The 25,402-nt window shown below is 49.0% G+C and overlaps 2 long non-coding RNA genes and 1 pseudogene across 4 annotated transcripts; 1 reads left to right on the top strand and 2 right to left on the bottom strand.

Moving 5' to 3' along the window:
* Positions 1 to 339: 339 nt before the first annotated feature.
* LOC125506126 (BTB/POZ and MATH domain-containing protein 3-like) lies at positions 340 to 13,045 on the bottom strand (annotated as a pseudogene).
* Positions 13,046 to 15,753: 2,708 nt separating this feature from the next.
* LOC125506125 (uncharacterized) lies at positions 15,754 to 18,866 on the top strand. Of its 2 annotated transcripts, XR_007282589.2 has the most exons (5): positions 15,754 to 16,031; positions 16,112 to 16,244; positions 16,640 to 16,714; positions 18,268 to 18,637; positions 18,731 to 18,866. It is a non-coding gene; the product is annotated as an uncharacterized LOC125506125 (long non-coding RNA). The 2 variants fall into 2 exon arrangements; XR_015602814.1 differs by lacking the exons at positions 15,754 to 16,031; positions 16,112 to 16,244 and having other exon boundaries at positions 16,592 to 16,714.
* LOC125506123 (uncharacterized) lies at positions 16,668 to 18,889 on the bottom strand. 2 transcript variants are annotated; one of them, XR_007282588.2, is made up of 4 exons: positions 18,755 to 18,889; positions 18,497 to 18,672; positions 17,726 to 17,891; positions 16,668 to 17,295 (listed from the first exon to the last, which is right to left on the bottom strand). It is a non-coding gene; the product is annotated as an uncharacterized LOC125506123 (long non-coding RNA). The 2 variants fall into 2 exon arrangements; XR_015602813.1 differs by having other exon boundaries at positions 18,497 to 18,666; positions 18,755 to 18,888.
* Between the last annotated feature and the right edge of the window lie 6,513 nt (positions 18,890 to 25,402).

The following is a 25,402-nucleotide window of genomic DNA, read 5'->3' as shown; positions in this document are numbered from 1 at the left end:
GTATATAGACATATTTTAGAGTGTAGATTTACTCATTTTGCTCCGTATATAGTCGCTTATTGAAATCTCTAAAAAGACTTATATTTAAGAACGGAGGGAGTAGTTAAACTAATACACAATGGATAAGCAAGGTGTGTAGATGTGCAGTCTAAATAATACTACTTTCTTTTATCTCGCAAGGAAAGAAATTAACATTTCTAGCCACTCATGTGACTCGATTGAATGTGATTGATAAATACAATAGCATTTTTGTTCTGAAACATAAATATGCAGCCATACATGAAGTAGAGTACTATAAATTTGGATGCCATATATATAAAAGTACCAAACGCATTATTACTAAATTTCCATGACCATATCCTTTGCCACGTCCCATTCAGCCGGGAGGATTCTAGCTATGAGCTCCTTGAGAACCGATGGGCAGCTAGACTTGAGATGCTCATACACTACCGGAATCGCCCCCTATGCCGACGGCAAGGGCCGTCGGTATAGGCCTGAGTCCCGTCGGGGTAGACCTATGCCGACGGCCCCCGTCGGCATAGGGCCGTCGGCAACATATGCGTCGGCACAGCCAGGGAGGCCGTCGTCTTAGAAAAGCCGTCGGCATATATGATACGCCGACGGGGGCCGTACATCTATGCCGACGGCCAAGGCCTTGGCCGTCGCCAACTATCACGCCTAACGGCGGCCGCCGTCAAGTCTGCCCAATGACTGATAGCCACGTGGCACCCCTATGCCGACGGCCTAGCCGTCGGCTTAGTCAAAACCTATGCCGACGGCTAGACCGTCGGCATAGGGGTGCCACGTGGCGACCAGCCGCTGCTCTAGGACCAGGCCTATGCCGACGGCCGTGCCGTCGGCATAATTTGAAACTAAGCCGACGGCCAGGCCGTCGGCATAGTTCTTCATACAGAGCTCCCAGTAGCTGCCACGTGGGCGCCTATGCCGACGGCCTAGCCGTCGGCACAGTTTTAAACTAGGTCGACGGCCATGCCATCGGCATAGGCGCCCACGTGTCAGCTACTGGGAGCTCACGCTAGACCTATGCCGACGGCCTAGCCGTCGGCATAGTTTACTTTTTCTTTTTTTTTCTTTTTTCTGTTTGTTTTCAGATCAATTCAATTCAAATAGCAGCACATATCAGCAAATATATATGATGAGATAGACATATAAAACACAACGGAATATCATCCGGCACCATCACAACAATATATGCATAAGCATCATCACACACAAGTCTCTAAATGAAAATCATCACAACCAACATAAGCATATAGAGAAGCACACAAGTCATCTAAATGATCATCACCACACACAAGTCATCTCAAGCATCATCACCACACAAGGATCATCGAGCACCGCGGAGGTCGTCACCGCCAAGACGGCCAAAGCCCAGGTCGTCAGTGCTAGCGGCAGCGCTACCGCCAAGACCGCCTCCGCCTCCGCCTCCGTGGATCGGAGTGGTCGGGCTCCGTGTCTCCAGAGTGCTGCGAAGACCGCCGCCAACGGTAGATCCACGTGTTCCCTGGATGTTGAAAAGACATATGCACGGGATATATGACTGTGTTGAAAGGCATGACATGCTTTGGGTGAATAGATTGGGGATGAACTAACCGGCGAGGGGCCAGCGTTCTGTGCCACAAACTCCTCAAAGCTCATCAGCACTGGTTGTGCTGGAGGGCATTGTGCTGGAGGGAACTGAGGACACCTGCCGGCCGCCATATCCTGAAAAGCCTGCTGCATCTGGCTATCCCTCTGCACTTGGTGTTCATAAAGCCTCTGATGCCACGCCATGGTCTCCTGGCGTGTGTACTCCATGTAGGCCTACGGTATGACAGGATGGAACTCATAAAACTACTAAATGCGGAAAATGAAGTGAGAAATGAAGATAAGAGGGAAAATACTTACAGATTGTTGCTCCTGAAAGAGGTACTGTGTACTGGTCACTGGCTGGCTCGTGCGCTGGCTCAGGCTCGGGTCGATCCGACGAAGCTGTGTGTAGGAGATACTAGGAGTGATCACAGCATCGAGAACCGCCTCCTGACCGTGCTCCTTGGGCCCCATCCTCACCACCGCCATGTCGTCCAGAGGCGCCGCAATGGGGTTAGGTGTGTCAGGATGTAACTCCAGATACGCTTCAGAGTAGGCCTTCTTCCTCTCTGCGGTCTTCTTGCCGTAGTACTTGGGCTCGCCAGGCTTGGGGTCCTTCCGCGTATGGGCGATCTCCCACGCCTGCATGTGTGAGAGCGGCCGCTTCAGTTTCTCCTCCTGCACCACCAAACAGAGGTTAGTCATACATAAGAAAGTGATGGTAAATAGAAGAAGAAGAATGTTTAATGGGGTTAGTCATACATTAACTGCCTTGTGGAGATAGTGGTTTCGGTTTCCCTGAGCATGTACTCCCTCCGTCCCTCGGTTAGCCTTATTTTTGGTTCTCATAGCCGCCCAGGCTCCAGCCTCATCACACCAAAGATCCACCAATGCCGCCCAGGACTCGTCTTTTCCATAACACCAATTTGGACACACCTACATAATAAAAGCATAATGGCATGTAGGTGTGTCCAAATTGGTGTTATGGAAGCATAAAGCATAAAGCATAATGTACCACAAGGTAATGAAAGCATAATGAAAGCATAATATATGAAAGCATAATGAAAAATCTTTTATACTTACCGCCAAGAACTCGGGCCTCTCCAAGGTAATGCCCATCCTCCGCGCTTCTTCCTTGGTCATCTTCACACCAAGATAGTCGTGGTAGTATGTGGAGATGGCCACATAGCGCACCTCGTACTGCATCTGGCGGGCCTTCTTCTTGCATTGGTGCAGCACGATCTGGTCCGCTCTAGCCCTGTGCTCCGGAAGAACTCGATAGAATTTCTACAATCATGCATGAAACAAGAATGGGAGAAGCCATGAGTTAAATCATTCATGAAACTAGAATGGACTTGTGCTTCTGAAGAGAACTCACCCAGAAAGTAGTGATCACGGCCTTGGCATGGGTCTCATGGTCCGCGTGGTGGGCCGCTTCCCAGTGGTCCCAGCTCATGGCCAAAACCCGACGGTCCGGCTGCCTGACTGGATCAGGACAGTACAACCCCGGCCAATATAACTTCAGCAAGACGGTGATGAGGCCGTTGGGAATACGGACCCCTTTAGAATATATCCAGTTGCTGCAAAAGAATGAACGATTAGCATGTGACAAGAAAAATAAATAACAACCGGAATAAGCATGTGACAAGCAACATAATGAACCACTTACTCTTTTCCCGTGGGCTCAATGAGCCACTTCTGCTCCTCAGTAGCAGGAACCTGCTTTGGTAGCTTTGCGTTGCCACGCAGCCACCCCTTCGTGTCAACCCCCTTCCCGTCACCACCATCATCCCCGCCACCACCCTCCTCCTCGCCTGCCTCCCCCTCCCCAACCTCCTCCTCCTCCTCCTCCTTCTCGCCTGCCTCCTCCTCCACCTCCTCCTCCTCCTCCTTCTCCTCGCCTGCCTCACTAGAGGAGGTTACCTCACTAGAGGAGGGCCTCGAAGACAACACCCCTAAGTCGGTGAGGGTGCGCTCTTTCTGGCCGCGACCCCCTGTAGTGGCTCTCCCCCCGGCACCTCGTCCTCTAGAGGCTCTCCCCCCGCCCCCTCCTCCTCTAGGGGCACCTCTCCCTCGACCTCCCTGTGAGGAGTCATCGTCAAGTAGCCGAGGGGGAGGATTACGTGCTCGACCACTCCGACTAGGCAGGCCGACGACCTTGCGTAGGAAACCCACGCCGTCGGCCTTCCCCTTGCCCATGTTCCACGAACCTGCATTGAAAAGAGAAAAAGCAATTAGTAAATTAATGAAATGAAGGAAAAGGCATGATAATAAACACATTAATAAAAATGCATAAAAAGGCATATTCCTAAACTATAGAAAAAAATACTTGAAACGTACATCTGCTAGAACCCATATGAATCATCACTGTTGTAACCTCTTTCTCGGTCCGTCTCATCATCACTATCAATCATATCATCTTCGTTGTCCGACGGATGTGGAGGCTCTTCCTCGTCGTCAGCGTCTTCGTTTAACTTTTCTAGCATAAGTATGTCATTTTCATTGACAATGTTCTCACCATCATTCCGTGCATCGTCGACGTTTGGGTCCACATCATCATCACCCAATGGTCTAGCGTCATCGTTTCTAACCACATCATCATCATCATCATCAGGTTGCTCTTGATAGAACACTCCCTCGTATGTCATGGGGTTAATGTTGTAGTAATCGTCTTCATGGGGTTAAGATTGACTCCATTACTTATATTCGATGCATAACCATCGGTGAACTTCAAAATTTGTTTCAGCCAGATAAGTACTTCTTTTTTTTCTGGCGGTTTAAGGACAAAGTCAGCATCTGGCTTGAACCAGTTTTTACGACCGCCTGTGGGAGGCTTAATGTTAAGGCGTGGTCTATCACAAATTCTCTGTTGATCGGCTCTAGCTTTTACGTTATCCTTCGTCTTATCAGGAATGTTGAGGATCGTGTGGAAAAGTGACTCTGCCACATTCTTTTCGGTGTGCATCACATCAATATTGTAAGGAAGTTTGAGGTCCTTGAAATAGGGAAGCTGCGAGAAGGGGGTAATGTGCGTCCAGTTGTGCGTCTCACCATATCCCTCGAAGCCTTTGGCTTTGGCTTTGCCTTTGCCTTTGACTTTAGGCTTGAGAGCTTTTAGCTGAGCAAGAACATCTGCCCCCGAAAATGTTGGAATCTCGGTTACTTCATGAACAACCCAGCCTTTCGTGAAGTTCTTCTTGTCTTCCCTGTCTGGATGGTCTGGAGGGAGGAACTGTCGATGCAGGTCAAAGGCTACATACTTGCCACCCTTACTCAGCCAAATCATTCGCAGAGCCTGCATGCACACTGGGCATGGCATCTTACCACTTGTACACCATCCGCAGAATAGAGCATAGCCGGGAAAGTCATGCATGCAATAGTGCAACCAAACTTTCATCAAGAAATTTCTCTGCAAATCCCGGTCGTATTCAACCTCGGAAAATACCAAGAATGGTGCAAAGCATCCACAAGCGGCTGCATAAACACACCCAACTGCTTCCCCGGGTAGTCAGGCCCCGGAATGATGAGCGACAAGAACATGGTCTTCCGTTGCATTAGGGCACCAGGAGGAAGATTGAGCGGAATTACAAACACAGGCCAGCAGCTGTATGGATTGGACGACATACCATATGGATTCAACCCATCACCTGATATGGCTATTCTGACATTCCCAGCCTCGGCTGCTTCCTCGGGGTATTCTTCATCGAATGACTTCCATGCTTCCCCTCCCGATGGATGTATGATTTTTTTTGGATTGTACCTTATACCTTCCTTGTGCCACTTCATCATTTTGGCAGACTCCTTCATGATGAAAAGGCGCTGCAGTCTTTTTATAAAATCAAGATATCGAAGAACCTTAACGGGGATGGTTAGCTGCTTTTTCTCACCATCCTCACCGACCACCTCAATGTACCGAGATGAACCGCACTTCCTACAGTACTTGTCATCCGCATACTCGTGCCTAAACAAAAGGCAATTCTTCGGGCAAACATCTATTTTCTCATAATCCATAGAGAGTGCCTTCATGATTTTCTTTGTATCGTACATGCTTTTCGGTAGTTCATGACCCTCAGGGAGGCTGTTAGCCCATACTCCCAGGAACGCTTCGAAGCATTTCTGGCTACAGCCATACTCAGCCTTGACTGCAATCAGTTGCGAGATGGCATCCAGCTGAGATATTTTCGCACCCGCATAAAGAGGTTTCTTCGACGAGGCCAAGACCTCCAAGAAGGCCTTTGTGGTTGCCTCCGGCTCCTCTGGTTCATTCTCTGAAGGTGTCGCATTTGCTGTTTCTGCAACAATGACATCATCTAGCATGTCCCTGACCCCGTCGTCCTCATATCCATTGATGCGTTGTCGCATCACCTCCTCTCTACCACGGTCCTGCTCGGCTATGTTTATCGGTGGCATGTCAAAGTTTGGCATATATCCGTGCGTGCGAAGATGCTCACTCATGTCCGTCTGATTTCTACGATGACGTCTGGCACATCTCGCACAGGGGCATGGTGGGATAATTCTCATTGGACGACGGAATATCTCCTTCAAATACACATCGGTTTTCGCGATCCACTCTGATGTTACTCGATTCCGACGGATAAAACCACTGTACATCCACTGATTATCTGTCATCCTCTGCTTTTTTGCAACCCACACAACATAATTAAGGATTCACTTAAATTAATCACATCAAATTTTCAGTTTCTACCGCGTTTAATCCACCTACATCTCTAATAGGTAAAGATGGGTCCTAATCCCACCCGAGAATGTGTAGATTGAGTACGTTGTCCACGCTCTACCCCGTTCCGAGACAAAATTTCGGCAGCACCTCCCCGCTGTTCTCCAGATACACGTCTCGGCAAAATGCCAAGAGAATGTGCATCCGGAGAACAACAGGGAGGCGCCGCCTAAATCCTGTCTCGGAACGGGGTAGAGCATGAACAACGTACCCAATCTACAATCCTCGGGCTGTCCGTGGAAAGCGCTGGACAATCCGAAAGAGCTGCAGTGATAAATATGCAATTGAATGCATATTTATCGATGCAACCCTTTCGGACGGGAGACCTAGGTTACGCGACTTGATGTGAAAATTTAATCTAGTGACATGGAAAAAAAGTGGACGGGGTCATGGAATTGCTGCTCACCCTCCGATGTAGAGGATGTAGTCGATCAAAGGAGGGACGATCCTGGACCAACACCTCCAACGTCGACGGTCACTCCACGAAGATGGGAACACCACAAATCCTGTTAATTCCATCAAGTGAAAAAAATTAGGTCTTCACCTCACATTAACCATTTGGCACAACATTATGAATCGACATGAAACAAAATGTCAAATTGCAAAAAAAAAATCCATGAACACAAGCAACGAGAACAACGGGTGCTCACTGGGGCTGGGAGCGGGCACGGCGGCGTCTGGCGGTGGAGGGAGCTCACTAGGGCTGGGAGCGGGCACGGCGGCGTCTGGCGATGGAGGGAGGAGCTCACTGGGGCGGGAGTGTCCGTGGAAAAAATTAGGTCATCACCTCACATTAAGCATTGACACATTAAACTATGAAAAAATCATATTTTCTCAAGTGTCAATTTGGAAGCACTTATCATATCCCAATTTAGGTAATCACCTCACATTAAGCACTGACATATCATTTTTTTAGCAAGATCATCATGATGAAATAACCACTTATCATATCCCAAATTTGAAGACATCTCACATAGCTACTTAACAACATCACAAACTGAAAATAAAAACTAAATCATGCATCCATTCATTTTGCCGAGATTCATCCATCCATCTAAGACACATAGAACATTCATCCATCTAACAACCTAACAACATCCAACATCCATCCATTCATACATCCAACATCCATCCATTCATACATCCAATAGTAGCTAAATCATGCAAAAAATGAAGAAAAAAAGACAAAGGAGTGCTAGCTCACCGAGGAGAGCGGTGTCGCGGCTGTGGAGTTGGGGCCGGCGGTGTAGGGGACGGGAGGGCCGGGGCGTGGCTGGGCCAGACAGAGAAGCACGGCCAACGGGAGGGCCGGGGCGGTGCAGCCGGCGGGGAGGTCAGGGCGCGGGGGTGGAGAGGGCAGGGGCGGGGTCACGCGCGGCGGCGCCGGGCTGGAGAGGCGGGGACGGGGCTGGGCCGGGGTGGAGGCGAGGCGGCGCGGGGGTGGAGAGGGCAGGGGCGGGGTCGCGCGCGGCGGCGCCGGGCTGGAGAGGCGGGGACGGGGCTGGGCCGGGGTGGAGGCGAGGCGGCGCGGGGGTGGAGAGGGCAGGGGCGGGGTCGCGCGCGGCGGCGCCGGGCTGGAGAGGCGGGGACGGGGCTGGCGCCGGGTTGGAGAGGCGGGGAGCGGCGCGGGTGGAGCGGCGGCGCAGCGTGGGGGCGGCGGGGAGCAGCGCGGGTGGAGCGGCGGTGCAGCGTGGGGGCGGCGGGGAGCGACGCAGCGTCGGGGGCGCGATAGGGAATGAGTGGAGGGGGTTCGTCCCGCGGGTGGATAAGGCAGACTATGCCGACGGCTAAGCCGTCGACATACGTGAGGAGGCCACGTGTCACCTATGCCGACGGCTTAGCCGTAGGCATACTTTTTTATTTTTTTTATATTTTTTATTACCCACGTCACTGATCCGCGTAACGCCTACCGTATGGCCTAAGCTATGCCGACGGCTTTGCCGTCGGCATAGTTTTATTTTCCTTTTTTATTTTATATAAATTTTTTAATGTTTTCTTATAGTTATATATTTATTCTTTTTATTTTATATAGATTTTAAATTTTTTTATAGTTATAATTTTCCTTTTTATGTATTATTATTTCATATAGATTTTTAATTTTTTTTAAACCGCTCAGCCCTCTCCTCTCCCGGAACCACACAGAGGGGAGGGGAGGGGAGGCGCCGTCCGTGATGGGGGCCACACCCCGGAGACATGTGCCGCCTCTTCGGACATGCCACAACACCACCCCACATGTATGAGGGCCCGGTACGACGCTCCGGTGCCATTGCTACCCCCAGGTCCCCCGTCCCGCCTAACCCTGTAGCGTTTGACCACGGGATCTAGCCCTTTGACTTTGCACGGACGGGCTTTGACCAGCGGACCTTCCCACCCGGTTTTGTTAGGTCAGCCCATAGGAACACTTTGGAGCAACATCCGGGCCAGACCCACAACAAGATCCCCTCCGTGTAGACCCGATGCGTCCGTTTCCCCCCTCCAGGTGCTGGCGGCGGCGTCGTCCGTGAGGGGGGCCACGCCCCGGAGACGCGTGCCGCCTCTTCGGACATTTCACCACACCACCCCGCATGTATGAGGGCCCGGTGCGATGCTCCGATGGCATTGCTACCCGCCCCCCCAGGCCCCCCTACCGCCTAACCCTGTAGCGTTTGACCACGGGATCTAGCCCTTTGACTTTGCACGGACGGGCTTTGACCAGCGGATCTTCCCACCCGGTTGTGTTAGGTCAGCCCATAGGAACACTTTGGAGCAACAACCGGGCCAGACCCACAGCAAGATCCCCTCCATGTAGACCCGACGCGCCCGTTTCCTCCCTCCAGGTGCCGGCGGCGGCGCCGTCCGTGATGGGGAGCAGACCCCGGACACGCTCCGGTGGCATTGCTACCCCCCAGGGCCCCCATCCCGCCTAACCCTGTAGCGTTTTACCACGGGATCTAGCCCTTTGACTTTGCACGGATGGGCTTTGACCAGTGGACCTCTCCACCCGGTTGTGTCGGGTCAGCCCAGAGGGACACCGGGGAGCAACATCTGGGCCAAATGCACAGCTAAATCCACTCCGTGTAGACCCGATGCGGTAGTTTCCCCCCTCCAGGTGCCGGCGGAGGCGCCGTCCGTGAGGGGGCCACGCACCGGAGACGCGTGCGGCCTCTTCGGACATGCCACAACACCACCCCACATGTATGAGGCGCGGTACGATGCTCCGGTGGCATTGCTACCCCCCAGGGCCCCCGTCCCGCCTAACCCCAGAGCGGTTGACCACGAGATCTAGCCCTTTGACTTCCCACGGACGGGCTTTGATCAGTGGACCTCTCCACCCGGTTGTGTCAGGTCGGCCCAAAGGGACACCGGGGAGCAACATCCGGGCCAGATCCACAGCAAGATCCTCTCCGTGTAGACCCGACGCGTCCGTTTCCCCCTCCAGGTGCCGGCGTCGGCGCCGTCCGTGAGGGGGGCCACACCCCGGAGACGCGTCCCGCCTCTTCGGACATGCCACCACACCACCCCGCATGTATGACGGCCCGGTGCGACACTCCGGTGGCATTGCTACCCCCCAGTGCCCCCGTCCCGCCTAACCCTGTAGCGTTTGACCACCGGATCTACCCCTTTGACTTTGCACGGACGGGCTTTGACAAGTGGACCTCCCCACCCGATTGTGTTAGGTCAGCCCATAGGAACACTTTGGAGCAACATCCGGGGCAGACCCACAGCAAGATCCCCTCCGTGTAGACCCCACGCGTCCGTTTCCCCCCTCCAGGTGCCGGCGGCAGCGCCGTCCATGAGGGGGGCACACCCCGGAGACGTGTGCCGGGCGTTTGCAACCGCGACAACACTTCCAGACTTGTGAGAGATCGCCGGCGCAAGATTTGGCGGCATGCTAGCCCCCGGAGGCCGCCGGCCACAGCCGTAGACGCGCGGAGGGCAATCCGTGTAGAGGGAATTTTTCGGATACTTCTCCATCACCAAAAATTATGAAAAAATGCCATCGTTCCTATAGCACATGTGCCCACGTCGTGCAAAAAAACTCATGATTTTATCGCGCTCCGAGTATTTAGTAATATTGACGCCGGATCGTTACCGCAGAACGTCTACTACCGTGTCATCGCCGTCCGTGAGGGGGGGCCACGCCCCCGAGACGCGTCTCGCCTCTTCGGACATGCTACCAAACCACCCCGCATGTATGAGGGCCCGGTGCGACGCTCCGGTGGCATTGAGGGCCATGGGGGGACGGGGGCCCTGGGGGTAGCAATGGCACCGGAGCGTCGCACCAGGACCTCAACCGTGAGGGGGGCACTCCCCTGAGCCGCGTGTCGGGTGCCTGCGCCTGCCACCATGCTTCCACAACCGTAGGAGGGCCCACCGCAACGCCTAGCGGCATTGCTACCCCCAGGTACCCTGTCCCGTCTAACCCTGACAAAGACGACCGCTGGGTCTAGCCCTTTGACTTTTGCCGGACGGGGTTTGACCGGTGGACCTTTTCACCTGGTTTTCATAGCCCAGCCCATAGCTAGACCCCCCAACACCGTCCCGGCCCAACCCACCCCAAGATTCCCTCCGTGTCGGCCCGACGTGGCCGTTTCCCCTCTCCGTGACACGGTGGCAGCGACGCCCGTGAGGGGGGCACACCCCGGAGCCGCGTGTCGGGTGCCTGAGCCTGCCACTACGCTTCCACAACCGTAGGAGGGCCCACTGCGACACCTCGCGGCATTGCTACCCCCCAGGTACATCGTCCCGTCTAACCCTGACACAGACGACCGTCGGGTCTAGCCCTTTGGCTTTCACCGCACGGGGTTTGACCGGTGGACCTTTTCACCTGGTTGTCATAGCCCAGCCCATAGCTACACCCCCAACACAGTCCCGACCCAACCCACCCCAAGATTCCCTCCATGTCGGCCCGACGTTGCCGTTTCCCCCCCCTTCCGGACACGGCGGCAGCGACGCCCGTGAGGGGAGGGGCACACCCCGGAGCCGCGTGCCGGGTGCCTGCGCCTGCCACCACGCTTCCACAACCGTAGGAGGGCCCATCGCAACACCTGGCGGCATTGCTACCCCCCAGGTACCCCGTCCCGTCTCCCCTCTCCGTAACACGACGGAAGCGACGCCCGTGAGGGGGCAATCGATATATATATATATATATATATATATATATATATAAGGCACATTTAAGTTAATCTAATTATTTTGGAAAAAAATAAAAAGGAAAAAGAGAAAATAAATAAAATATGAAAAAAATATTAGAAATCTATGCCTACGGCTATGCCGTCGGCATAGCTACAGCCACAGAAGGGTAGAGCCATGGATCGATGACGTGGCATATGGCGCGGATCGATGACGTGGGACCGTCCATGGGCCAAGCCTATGCCGACGGCAAGGCTGTCGGCATAGATATGCCACCCCACGGACCATTGAGCGTTTCGGATCGTTGACGTGGCAGATCACGCGGATCGATGACGTGGCAGATATGCCGACGGCCACCGTTAGGCCCCGTCGGCGTAGGCTTCACGCCGTCAAAGGATGTCGCCGCCCGGGCAGTCGGGCACACAGATATGCCGAAGACAGCCTCTATGCCGACGGCCGCCGTAGGCATATTTATTGGGATGCCGACGGCCCATCTGTGCCGACGGCCCCCGTCGGCATAGGTGGATGTATGCCGAAGGCGTTTCTACGCCGACGGCCTGACCTGTGCCGTCGGGATAGATCTGTTGATGCCGACGGGGGCCGTCGGCATAGATTTGGCCGTCGGCAATTGGGTAAATTCTGGTAGTGATAACCGCCGCTTGCCATCATAGCCTTGAAATTGGAAGGAGAGGCAAGGAACTGCAAACAAGCCTCTTTGAGACGATGGAAACCATGCTGCTATGCTAAAGCCAAACTGGTGGCTACCATTTTGGAATCAATGTGATTACACAATTTCTCCTCGCATATCAGCTTCAGCCTGACGATGTTGTATCTGTCAGCCGCTACGAGCAGATGGCTGGCTATCACCACATCAAGCACAGAAGGAACCAAATCGGTGTATATAAAGTGGAGCAAGGACTTGAACACATCAGCTTCCATGTCATGAATTTCAATAGGACTAACGGCAGAACTCTCCTTCATAGCGCCAAGGAGCTCCGCCTTGAAGACGGATGAGCGAGCAGCGAGGACACACCTGTGAGCAGAGAGTGTCTGTCCGCCGACTTGAAAGGTCAGGTCTGCCGCATCCTTGCTGTTGAGGAGGTCGCCGAGATGTTGGTGCAAGTCGCTTGGAGGAACCCTTGTTTCTTCTTCGCCGTGGATCTCCTTTATGACAGTGACATCGCACGTGATGGTGAGACAGTCATCTTTCAGAAGCTGTGATCCTTCTAGATCAGCCTTCTTGATGAAGTTATGGTAACCCCAGCTATCACCTTCGCCTGAGAAGGTACCCATAGGGAACGTACGGCTGTATGAAGGCAGCGGTTGTCCATTCTTATTAAGTACACAGAGCATGAATTTCGCCTTGACATCTTTGGCATCGGCAGATTCGAGTAATACTAGAAAAAGAGATATGAAATCGGCAGAACCCTTGTTGCCGTTTGGGTAATATCTCAAGGCCCAGTCGTGTCCGCCAACACTGAAAGGAGTAGAGGTCACGGCCTCGCCGTTCTTCAGTAGTGCCTTGGCTCTTGAGTACTCACTTACCTTGAGCACAAACGACCTTTCCTCGGATGCCATGGCAACAGAGATCTTGCAATGCTCCGCCATTGTGGAGATGGGCTTGGAGTAAGATGGAAGACTGGCGAGAGAAAAGATTTATTTGCTGCGTCTATCTATCTATATTCCTTCGCGCCGCCGCCTGGTGGTGTCATCGGAAGCACGCCCGTCGCTGGCGCTAGCGCCTAGCAGGGTGGGGAGCCAGAAGCGCGAGGAGGTGGTGACGCTAGAGCAGAAGGAGGGAGTTGCAGCTCGACGGCGGGAGTTGCTGGCGCTGGAGCAGAGGTGGATGGGATCGGGGGCAAGAGACACGCGGGAAAAAGGGTGGCGGCGGGCGGAGTCGAGAGGAAACATGCATGCGCGTTAGGTTTTCCACCGGTTGGTTTTTACCAGACGCATTGGGAAAATTGGATGGCCAAGATCAGCTTGGGGATGAGATCATACAGTTCACAGCCGAGGCTGCAATCGCCCTGAGAAGCTCCGGTATTACTATTTCCCCTGGGAGGATCATCATATCTTAAGAAGTTTCTTTTTTCATTTGTTTCACGTTCACATGAAAGCACCTCTCATTTTGGTTTTCTTTTTCGGGTCCATATGAAAACACCTTCGGGAGTAGACACCATTGCATTGCATTGCAACGCTCTGCCCTTTGTAGGAGGTGAATCATTGGCAGACACAGAAAAAAATTGTTTGTGCACTGAGAGGTTAAATTGTGCGATCGAGTCACATTGACCGACAGGAAAATCATCACTATATGTATATAGGGACACATTACAGCAACTCTAGCAGAGTCATCATATGGTCACATAATTCCATGTGCCGGTTGTGCGATCAGCAGGAGAAAACCGCGCAACACCTAACTCTGTCCTGCTGCTATGCAAAGGAGGTTTGGTTCCAGTTCAGCAGAACAAGCAGCGCAATGTACAATGCTATTTCGTCGGCACCCTCGATTGGGGAATGGTGATTCAGGTTGTATTCTGCTACAGGTGAAAAAGAGAAAGTATCTGAGGATATTACTTTGGCCGCGTATATCGCGTGGAATCTGTGGAAGGAGCGAAACCGGAGGGTTTTTGACCAGAAGGAGCGGACGGCCATCTCTCTGGCTGTTTTCATCAAGGAGGAGGTTAATTTATTCTGTGAGGCAACTAAGAGGATCACTGTAGTATAGATGTGAGATTTCCCGTGATGTGGTGTTTTTTCATGTTGTTCTGAGTGCGTGGGTATGGTGTTTGAGCTAGGCTCTAGTGGTTTTGTAATGACTTCTCTTTCTTCTATAATGCAAAGGCAGAGTTCCTGCTGTTTGCGTCAAAAAATTATATCGCCGTGAGCAAGCAGCCCAGCATGGTGATGTTGACCGAGAATGCCACTCTAGCAAGTCACCATCCTGCCTCGGATCACCATAATTTATGGAGAGGTTGTTCCATATCGAGCCTCCGAGCCTTCATATTTGGAGGATGTGGGCATTTGTTTAGAGCGCACTCCATCCGTCAACCTTTCATACAGGATGGAAGTTTCACCTTTCTTCTTAGCCTCCCGCGCGGGGACGGAAGTTTCATACGGGGCTGAAGTTTCACCCCTCCCAGCATCCCATGCGGTCCATCTCCTATCTTTCCCCTTCTTTCTCCCTCCTGCCCAGAATTGATACCGTGCTGCTGGAATCGCTGCCCCGCCGATACCGCTGGCTCAGCAGTGACGCGGCCGGGGGTGGGCCGCCCACTGCAGCTCTCTTACTGATTTTTCTATCTCTTGTCGGGGGTGGGCCGCCCACAACACACGGCAACAGTGATGAGGCCCGCCACCACCGGCTCATGTCATTTGATCATTTTCGAGTGACTAGTAAGCGTGCACGTGCAACGCACGTATCATAATTTATAAAAAAATCTATTTTAAATCTTATTTTTAGTGATTTTTTTATCGAGCCATCGAAATATGTCTCATGCCCAACAATGAGAGTGCGCGTGTAATACACAACCGACAACACATGTCTTCACAATAAATTCACGATCACATAACTTTATTATAATTTTTTACATAATTTTTTAAAAAACAACAACTAAACAACATTATGTACTACGCCCTCTGTAAACTAAACTGAAAAAATGTCTTATATTAACATATAAAGGTAATATATATCGAGGAGATCCTCCTCCGTCTTCATGTATTTTTAGAGGGATAATAAAATATTGGATTTTTTAGAGAGATCAAAATAATTATTGAATCTCAATTGAAAAATGACAAATATATTCATGTTAAATTTAGAAAACATAAATCCAAATAAAAAAGGTGATTTTTTTAAAAAAATAAACATGCTAATATCACTCAACTTAGTCTTAGTCAACTGAAATCTAACTACACCTTTACAAATACTTTAATTTTTGATATAATTCATTCGTTGCCTACCTAGCAGCTAGCTTGGTTTCCGATTCAAGAACGCAATCGTGAATTAGCAGGTAAAGGAAACTCAGCCGAGCGCTAGGCATCCGGCATCAGATGAACGGCTGGGTTGGATTGATCGGACTTTTGATAATTTTCTGGCCCATATCAATAGACAGGGAGACGTTTCCCTCACTTAGGCCCCTCACACCGTCACCTATCTACCCACCCACCGCTTCACCTAAAAAAAATCCCACCGGCCGTAACATTTCTCCCCGTCGTTCCCCATTCTTCCTTGGTCGTCGCCAGCTCCCTCTCCCCGTCACCTCAGGCCACCCCTCCCCTTCGTACCCACTGCCACCTCGAGATTCGCAAACCCCTTCTCTTCCCCGCCTTTTCGTCGAATCCAGCCGCCCAAGTGGCGGAGGAGGTCCCCGAGCTCGGCATGCACGGGAGCATCCCAGCGCTAGGCTCCGTCGGAGGTGCGGGACTTCCACGCCCCTGCTCTTCCCCGTCCTTCTTCGAATCTGCTCGCCGAAGTGCCGAAGGATGCGCTCGAGCTCAGCATGCTCACGGGCGACCCAACGCGGATGCCCGCAACAAGACAACAAGGAGCGGGCGTGGGTGCGCAAAAATATATGGGCACAGTTCGATGCCTCCACTGGTATGAGCTATCTTTGCACTTAAATTTTAATTCATACTGTGCAGTTTACCGTGTACTAATGTGACCATAATTTCAATTAGGCGTGCCTCTGTTTGATGTGCTATTCAAGATCCCTGTACAATTGTGTTATTCAAGATACAATGGCACTCGATGATGCTTGCTAAGGTCTGCAGTACCCACTGGACTGTAGCTTGCCAGATGACTGGAAGATGGGTACTTCATCCTCTCTTGTTTGTTCATTTGAAGCGAGATAAATAAGATTCATGCATTGTAATGAAAACTGCAGATTTAGCTAAACTCAACTGATGGTGTAATATCTCTTCCTATGAGCTGCAGTAATGGTATCTTCCGTAGGAGTAATAAGGCATTGCTGCATAAACATACTTGACTTTCAAATGAGCGTGTCAAGAGGTTTAATTAGTGTCAATCCCTACTTTAATTATATCTGGATATATGGTTCCTGTACTATTTGAAATTTATCAATCAGATGTACAGAATAACAGAAATTTGCTACATAAGCTAACATTACAAGGGGAAGTAGAAATTAAACATTTCATATAGTGATTTGTAATATCTGATATGTCATCATCGTGTGTTTCCTATTGTAGATAAAATTTGGACCATGGCTCGGTATGGTCAATTGGAGAAGACATTACTATGACTACAAAGATCTGTTTTTTCAGGTGATGAATTGTAACCTTATATTCTTTATTACTTGGAATTGAAAATCACTGGAAGCAATCTGTAATTACTTCGGAGAGAATCTTTTACTCTTTTCTGTCTTGCTCTTGTTCAGTATAGGATGTACTCCGTATATCATTATCACTATCATGGTGTATTTTTGCCATTGAGGAATATTCCCATGTAGCAAATTTACCTAGAAAATACAAAACTTTGGCATATCACCATCAGGTGCAGACGTACTCTTTCTCCCAAATACTACAGCAGTATCCCTACAATCAGATGTACAAAATTTTGCTTGCTAAAAAACTAATCAATAATCCATGAAATCTAACTGGATGAATTAAGGATCAAGCCACTCACCTTGTGGCTACAATCGACCAGATTGATCTCTCCACGTTCCTGCATGTGAAGAACTGATCAGTGCCCCAAGTCAAAACTACTGCATACCTTATACATGAAGCCCTTACTCAAAATTCAGATAATATGCAGAATAACCATTTTTATTGACATAGCTATCTGCAGTCCTAGACAAAGTGTGACCATAATCCACACTACTACACATGAATTACTATATAGCTACCTTATTGGGAGAGTGGATTTTTGGAACCCGGGTGTATTGGAGGACCTTATTTTAAATACTTTGAAAATCACATTTAGTGTTTCAAAAAATTCTGAAAAAAATTCTACGTGATCATATGGATGTATGTTACACATGTGTAAAGTTTGGTGATGAAATAAGTAAATAGGCGACCTATATAAAAATGACAAAATGGTGATTTCCAAATAGTGAATAATGCATGCACTGTTCATCTTTCCAAAACCACGATTTTGTCATTTTTGTGTAACTCACATGGTTACTTATTTCAGCATCAAAATTTGCACATGTGTAATATACATTCATATAAACATGTTGATTTGTTTTCAGAATTTTTTAAAACTTCAAAAAAGCATTTTGGCACAGTTCAAAAAATAGGGCTCCAATGCACCTGGGTTCCAAAGTGACTTTTTACCTTATTGGGGCCTATATGCCTGATCCTCATATCTTCTTGTTTGGCAAAGAGTTCACAATTTGCACTTATTAGTCTTGAATGGAGAAGATTGCACATGCTATTGTACAACTGGGCAATGGTGTGGAGCTCCATAAGCGACGCCGGCGACTCCAATTGTCCTTCTCGCCTATGCATCCCGACAGAGAAGCTTTAGAAACTATAATCTGTCTACTCATTGTTCAGGTTCAGTAATGAACATATTATTACACAAATTAATTTAACAAAACTGGATTCTCTTTTTTGGTGATGAAACTGTAGCAACATTAGCACGGTTTTTATCAATACTACAAAAGAGGGGGATAGTTGATCGTTGGAAACACCATTGACGCAGGCTTGACGCACAACTGGGTTATAGATCAATTGTCTTCCCACTTCAGTAACACCATGATCTTGTACTTGCTTTTTGAAAATCATGGACGAACAACCTGTGATCTGGTACCAATTTTTGGCACAACCATGAACTCCCAAAGTGATTCACCAGAGTGATTTATGCTTTCTGACAGGTATGCACATATAAGATGGATTTTTTCTGAACCGATTGGAAGCATACGGCAACATGGGCGTACACAAGTGCTAGCCTAAGCATGCAGGTAGATATTATAGACATCTTGTTGATGCAGGTGTGCAAGGATGCAATATTCATGACCGAGCGCAACGTCGGTGGATCTGTATCTTTGGGTTCAGAATTTTGAAAGAAAGGGGATGTGGGAAACAATAAGAGGGGAGCTCTACCTCCAGCAGCACTTTCCCGGTCGTCGGCGTCGTGCTTCCAGCTACGGCCGCTGCAGACGATGGCGGGCAGCAGCCGCCGACGCCTTCCGGCGTGGCTGTGCACAACTTCCCGATGAGCACCGTGGACTGGATGCTCTGGAGGTTGCGTCCTCGAGTGCCTTGAGATTTTCCTGCTACTGCTTAACGTACTTAGTTGGCCAATCAGTTAAGAAAATTATTTTATTGGATATGCAGGTATGTGCAAGAAGAGGAGCCGACCTTCTCGAAGCCGGGGATGACAGTGGATAGCTCAATGAATCGTCGGTTGATCTTCTCTCGGCGCTTCCGCTTCTACTCCGCTGCAAGAGAGAGGGGCGGCAGGGGCAGAACCGAAGGACGGCGAGGAGGGAGCGGCGGGTCTGCGGGTAGACCAGACGGGGGCGGCAGCGAGAGTCTGCCTGCAGGACGGACGGCTGCCGAGGGGCGGCGATGAGGGGAGGAGGCGGTAGGGCGTCGGGAAGGTTGGGGATGGAGCAAATCTGTGCGAATTAGAAGGGAGGGAGGTTGAGGATGATCCTGAAATTACGGATCACATCGGTCATCAGGGGGGAGTGCCCGACCATGGTCTGGCGCGGCAGAACATTAAATCACAGCTGTTCAATCGGCTGGCAGACCATCGGGTCATTATATACTGTTAGATTTAACTAAATGGATTAGATCTGAGGGTTTTGATTGTTCTGTGTACACTTATTTAGGTGGTTGTAAAATAACTCTAGTTTGCTCTTTTGATAGTAGTATAGATTCTCTTGATAGCCTCATCTGCAATGGTTTTAGTTGGTGCAAAGGCATAATTGTGTAAAATCTGGTGGTTTTGGTCGAGTAGTATAATTCAGAAGCACATTTACCATTTGGAAGACCAATTATTGTATAATCCAGCCAAGCGTAACGACCTGGAAACCAATGATTATCGACTGCCACAAGAGATTTTGTTGAATGTTTTCATTGCACTCAAACGCAACAACTTTTTATCCCACCATGTTCTCAAGACAACAACCACGCTATGGCACACTTAAACATCTTTTTTTTTCACCAGAGTATATACAGTACAACAGTTGCTTAATAGAAACTACAATACAAAAAAACATATAAAAAACTAACCTGTTTTCCCCTACAATCTCTGTGAAACCGATTTTCCCTCGCAAAAAAAAAGAAACCGATTTTCCTAAACTGAATCCAAAATTCTGAACAACACTCGACAGCATAACGAGTGGGACTCAACAGCATGGTGAAAAGTTGCAGCACAAAATGGACAGAGAAGCTCCTTGGCGCTGCCTACACGGAATAATTCCATGCTTCTGCATTCTGGCCAATAGCCATATGATGAACTCTGCACTACGCCCTGTCTGCAGAAAGGATGCTGAATATATTCTCTCTCTTTTTTTGAACTGGAAACTTTCATTCCATTACTCAACTTGCCGAGCAAGATCACCGGCCACAAATACCTGGGCAAAGGTAGGGACAACACCAGGCCATACGGCTGGGGCTACCTGCCCCATCTTCGACCCAAACAGCGCAAGAGCGTCTGCGACATTATTACAGGCCCGAGGGCAGTGTTCAATTTGGAGGGAACTAAAATTCAAAGAAACAAAAGCTTTAATCTCCCTAAAGAGCACTCCATTTGGAGACAAGTCATACGTTGCCGTTTTGATAGCTTGGACCAGTTGCACTTGCATCGCATCTGATTCCATCATGATCTTACCCATCCCAAGCTCTTGGGCCTTGTATAAACCCTGCACAAAGGCTTCAGCTTCTGAATGTAAGGATGGTGAATATACTCGACATGTACTTCTTACTCCCTCTGTTCCAAAATAGATGACCCAACTTTTTACTAAAGTTAGTACAAAGTTAGGTCATCTATTTTGGAACGGAGGGAGTACGTATGAACCACATTGGCAAAATCTGTTTGGAAGGAGCTTGTCATCGGAAAGGTGATAAATGAAAAACACGATGCAGGTGATTTGGAAGATGGAGGGCAGCCATCTTCCAAACACGATGCAGGTGATTTGTTGCTGCTTCTAATTGCCTCCTGATCAGGTTCTTATTGCCAGTACAGCTGACGCTATCGCGCTCCGTCAGACTTCCTTGAAGTGGTTGAGGAGATGACAATCAATGAAAAGCCGTGCAACCACTGCAGCATCTATTCTCTATGAATGCAAGGGGCTGATGCGGGGCGTTCGGAAGGTCAAGATTGAGCATTGTGCTAGGGAAGCAAAACTACGGAAAACCGGTTTTCCAAGAACATCCTTTTAAAACCGATTTTCTGATGCTGGATCTAAACAGCCCTCGTCAGCATAACAAATAGTAGCAAGCAGCTGCACTACCAGCAACATCCAGAGGGAAATAATAGCCAACGCCCCTTCACAACTACTACTCGGGGCATTAATAATCAGTGCTTGAGGATTAAATGCAGATTTTTTTTGCTTAGTGTTTAAAACTGAACTGTATATATTAGAAAAGAACACCTAGATGCCTGGTCACCTTGCCTAAAAACCGTTGGATGACACTAAGATGTGTGCACGTGTAATTAGTACTAGTGGTTGGGGCGCCATCCTGTGACGCCGCTTGAGAGGAAGTTGTGTGCCTGTTTCCATTAAAACAAATACATAGAGTCCTCACCTCCGTGCGCTACTTTACATAACACTTCATTTAAAAAATACTAGAGGTCCTCACCTCCATCAAAAGAAAAAAAAAACATTAAAAAAATAATCCACACCTTCATCTAATTTTTTTCTAAAAGATGTCTCACCGCAGCCAACCAGCTTGCGCCACATGGCATGGCTAGTTAGTCGCCCTTCACGCGTAGTTTAATGGGTTTAATTAGCTTTAATTGATAAATTAATTAGTTTTGTATTAGGAAAGAATTTTTGCTAATTATTTCTTAATATGGACACTTAATACCCACCAAATTAAGCCCATGCATGTCTCATACGTCACGTAGCGGGGTATTCTTTTGCGTATAATGGATATTATTTTTTTTATTTGCTCGCCTTTATTTTTCACCGAGTATCTAATACCTTGAATAAATCACTAGGTATATACATCCATAACCCAAAATATCTTAAGTATGTTTTTGTACTCGAAATATGTTGGGTATATAAATTAGATAGACGTACATCATGTAGCCATATTTTTTTAGGTATATACGTCGACTGATTATGTACAATAATTTTTTATGTTTTTTCGTACAGCCAGGTATACAAGTGTGCCACTTGAAGTATATTATTGGATGTATAATATTTTCCTACACTTATTCACATAGTCGGGTATATACGTCGACCGGGTATATACAATATTTTTATACCCTTTTTCATATAGCCGGTTATATACGTCAACCGGGTATTACAATATTTTTGTCTGTAGGTATTATATAACCGTATTGGATAGTTAGGAAACAAAAATAAAATGCAATTAATCAACAAATAAATTATTGTGTATATACATACCCGCGTACGTACATACATTCGTTAGTAAGTATATGATACCCATTTTAGATAATTAGAAAACAAAAAATTTAATAGTTGAAAAAAGAAAATTATTCAATACATACATACATGCGTATGCATATAATTTCATCGATAAGTATTAGATACACGTATTAGATAGTTAGGAACAAAAATACGCACATTATATACCTGCAGCAATTCAAAAAAAGTCAACATTAATAGTTTGATTCTATGGCAAGTCTTGCATATCCAATTGTTAGAACCAAAAATAAAATATAAGCATGAAAAGTCTTGCACGAAGAATAGTTAGGAAACGAATTAAATATATAGTGTTACTATTCATCACCCAGGGTGTAGAATAAGTTATTCTTCACCCGAGGTAATCTTACAATCATTTCATAATTAAATTACGTTTGGAATTCAAATAGTTACATTTCTATTGATTCACTACGTAAAATTTGACATAAGAAAATAAAAATATAGATCATAAGACAAGAAAATTTGCAGTTTATGTGTATTTTAGACTATGTTTTTACGTTTGTAATTTTACATAACATAAAATATTTTTTACGACGATTATATATTTTCTTACGGTCTCTTTTTGCGTCGGAAATAAGACAAAACTTACGGAACATAAAATTACGGTGCATTGATGGTAAAATAAAGTGGGGTGAAGAATAACTATTCCTCACCCAGGGTGACGAATATCGTGACCCTATATATATATATATATATATATATATATATATATATATATATATATATATATATATATATAACACACGAATAGCGCGACCCAATAAACCCGGGCGGAGGGAGTATTAGGTTGGTCAAATTGACGATCTAGGGGTACACGTATGTCCTATAAACTGAGAGAGAAGGAGTACTAGATGTTTGCGTCAGAGTAAATTTGATGCATGCCGTTACAAAAAGGGTTTTCCCCCGCTTTGTATTCCAAAGCAATCACCATTGTACACATCGCAATGCTGGGGCGAGCAGCACATCAAGCCCAAAGAAAAAGAATAAGAAATAAATGCCAACAGCGCCAGCTCGACAAAGTGTGGCAGACCCGCGACCGCTGCGCCCTCCGGATACAAACCACCACAGCCCTAGGCTCCGATCTACCGTGAACTAAGCAGCACCTCCAAAAAAGGATACGACGTCGACGACGCTGCTACCCGGACCAGACCTAGGGTTTCCCTCGGTACGCGGAGGGGGGTGGGGGATAGCTACTCCCGACACCCTCCAAGAAGGGATAGTGGCACCCGCCGGTGTCACCGCGTCGGAGCCGGACGAACCAGCAAGGATTTCTCCCGCACGCCAAACCCCACCAGCCAACTGGAGCCGACCCGCCAAACCACCGCCCAACCATGCGCCATCACGGTTGCGCCGCCACCAACGCCGTCTCGCTGCGAGCACCACCACGAGGCCAAGAAGACTGGAGAAAGGATCCAAGCGACGGGAGCAGCAGCACCGAGGCCGAGCAGGAGGGAACCACCTCCACCGCCGTCGTGCTGGAGGCTCGCGCCTCCGGCACCGTCGCGGTAGCCGTCCGGACACGGCAGCGGGGCATACCAGGCCACCCTGGCCCGGCCAGACCCAAAATAGGCCGGCTAAGCCCCGCCGGCCACGCTGTAGCAGGCTGGCGTTGACGCCACCAGCCCCCGCCGATCAACGGCGCTCACCATCGCCTCCTGATGGCCACGCCAATGCCACGCCTGTCGCCGGCCTGCCCAGGCCCAGATCTGGGCCGGGCGGGCGCCACCAGCCCGCGCAGCCCCGCCGCCAACGGCGCCCCCGCCTGCGCACAGGACCGCCGCCGCCTGAAGACACCGCCCGGAGCGCTTCGTCCCACGCCGGAGAAACCCTAGACGGGTAAGGGCTAGGGACCGCCGCCGCCAACGTCGCCCGCGGCGGGCGCCGGCGACGGCGGCAGGGAGGAAGAGGAGAGAGGGGGAGGGCTTGCGGGGGAGGAGGGGAGGCGTGGCCGGCCGCCCGCGGGGGGGCGCGGTCGCGGTCGAGAGGGAGGGTTTCGAATGCACTTCCGATGCCATTTACTACTCGTTTGCCTTGACGAGGAGACGCCATTGTGGTGCAGCGCTCTGCCATTGGTGGGAGGCGAAAGGGGGCCACGGTGGAGCATCGGCAGAAGAGAAGTTTTGTTTGTGCCGAGGGTTGAATTGTTGATTCACGTCACGCTAACCGAAGAGGAAAATCAACACTCCGTACTGTACATGCATTGCATCGGGCATCGGCAGATGAAAAGGTCCTACTGTCTCCGTGTTTCTTTTCTGAAAATGAGGAGACAACGATAATACTCGTCAGGTTGGTGTTGGCACGACCAGAAAATACTGCCTCCTTTCCAAATTACTCGAAAAGATAGCACATATATCGCTTGGCAAATTTCATGGTTTGCTACGACCTGCGGTGTTAGGGAAAAGGCCATATAATTCAGAAGCATCTTGACACTTTGGGCGGGCAGAACAGCAGGCATGGGGAGCGTTTGGAACACCAATGACAGTACTACAGTCCAGCTGAACTTGAAGACCCGAACTAATCATCATCCACACCACATTTTTGGGGAATGTTTTCACTGTACTCGACCCCAACAACCTTTTCATCCTCCCAACGCATCATATATTTTCAAGACAACTACAAAAGCCTTCCCTCAAAAAAAAAAAAAACTACAAGGCCTGTTTCCCTCTACAATCCCTTTGAAGTTGATTTTTCTGAAACTGAAACCGGACAAACCCTCAACAGCATAACAAGGAATAAGGACATAGCTACTGGGCTGCACTTCCAGCATAACAAGGAACCTTCTATTAGCAAAATTTGTGACGTGACATTCGTTATTATTTCCCTCTGAACATTTCTCTCCACAAGAAACTGTGTATCCTAAGCTCACGTCCGGCGATCGCCGCCACGGCAACGGGTTGTTACAACGATATTGATTGTCAATGCTTGATGACTACACGCAGATTTTATTTTTATTTAGCTTAGTGTTTTAAACTGAACTACAACACAAGGTCCAAAGGTCCACATGATTTACATTCAGTTTTTAGTTGGTGCTGGCCGAAGGTAACGAAGCTTCTATTATCTAAAGAAAGCTCAGAATTGGGATGTTAGAGTACGTAACGGGCTTAATAGCCTGGGCTGGCGGTATAGCACGTTAATCTTAGGGTTAATTAGAGATAAGGGTCGCTTGTTTAGAGGTCAAGTAAGCCTTGCCTGGGAGTCAAGTAAACCTCTCTATATAAAGAGAGGAGATTCATCAATCTAATCAAGTAAGAATTAAGAAGGAAATCCCTTCCATCTTGCCCGGCCGTGGGCAAAAGGCCCCCGGCCGGCCCTCTCGCGCCCTCCTTCTAGCAGCGCCATAACAATTTGGTATCAGCTAACTTCGGTTCGATCATGTCTTCCTCCG

Source organism: Triticum urartu, chromosome 5A, assembly GCF_056163025.1.
Source record: "Triticum urartu cultivar PI428250 chromosome 5A, HENAU_Tu73, whole genome shotgun sequence".
In the NCBI taxonomy this organism is placed as follows: Eukaryota; Viridiplantae; Streptophyta; class Magnoliopsida; order Poales; family Poaceae; genus Triticum; species Triticum urartu.
This window is presented reverse-complemented; position numbering and strand designations above follow the sequence as displayed.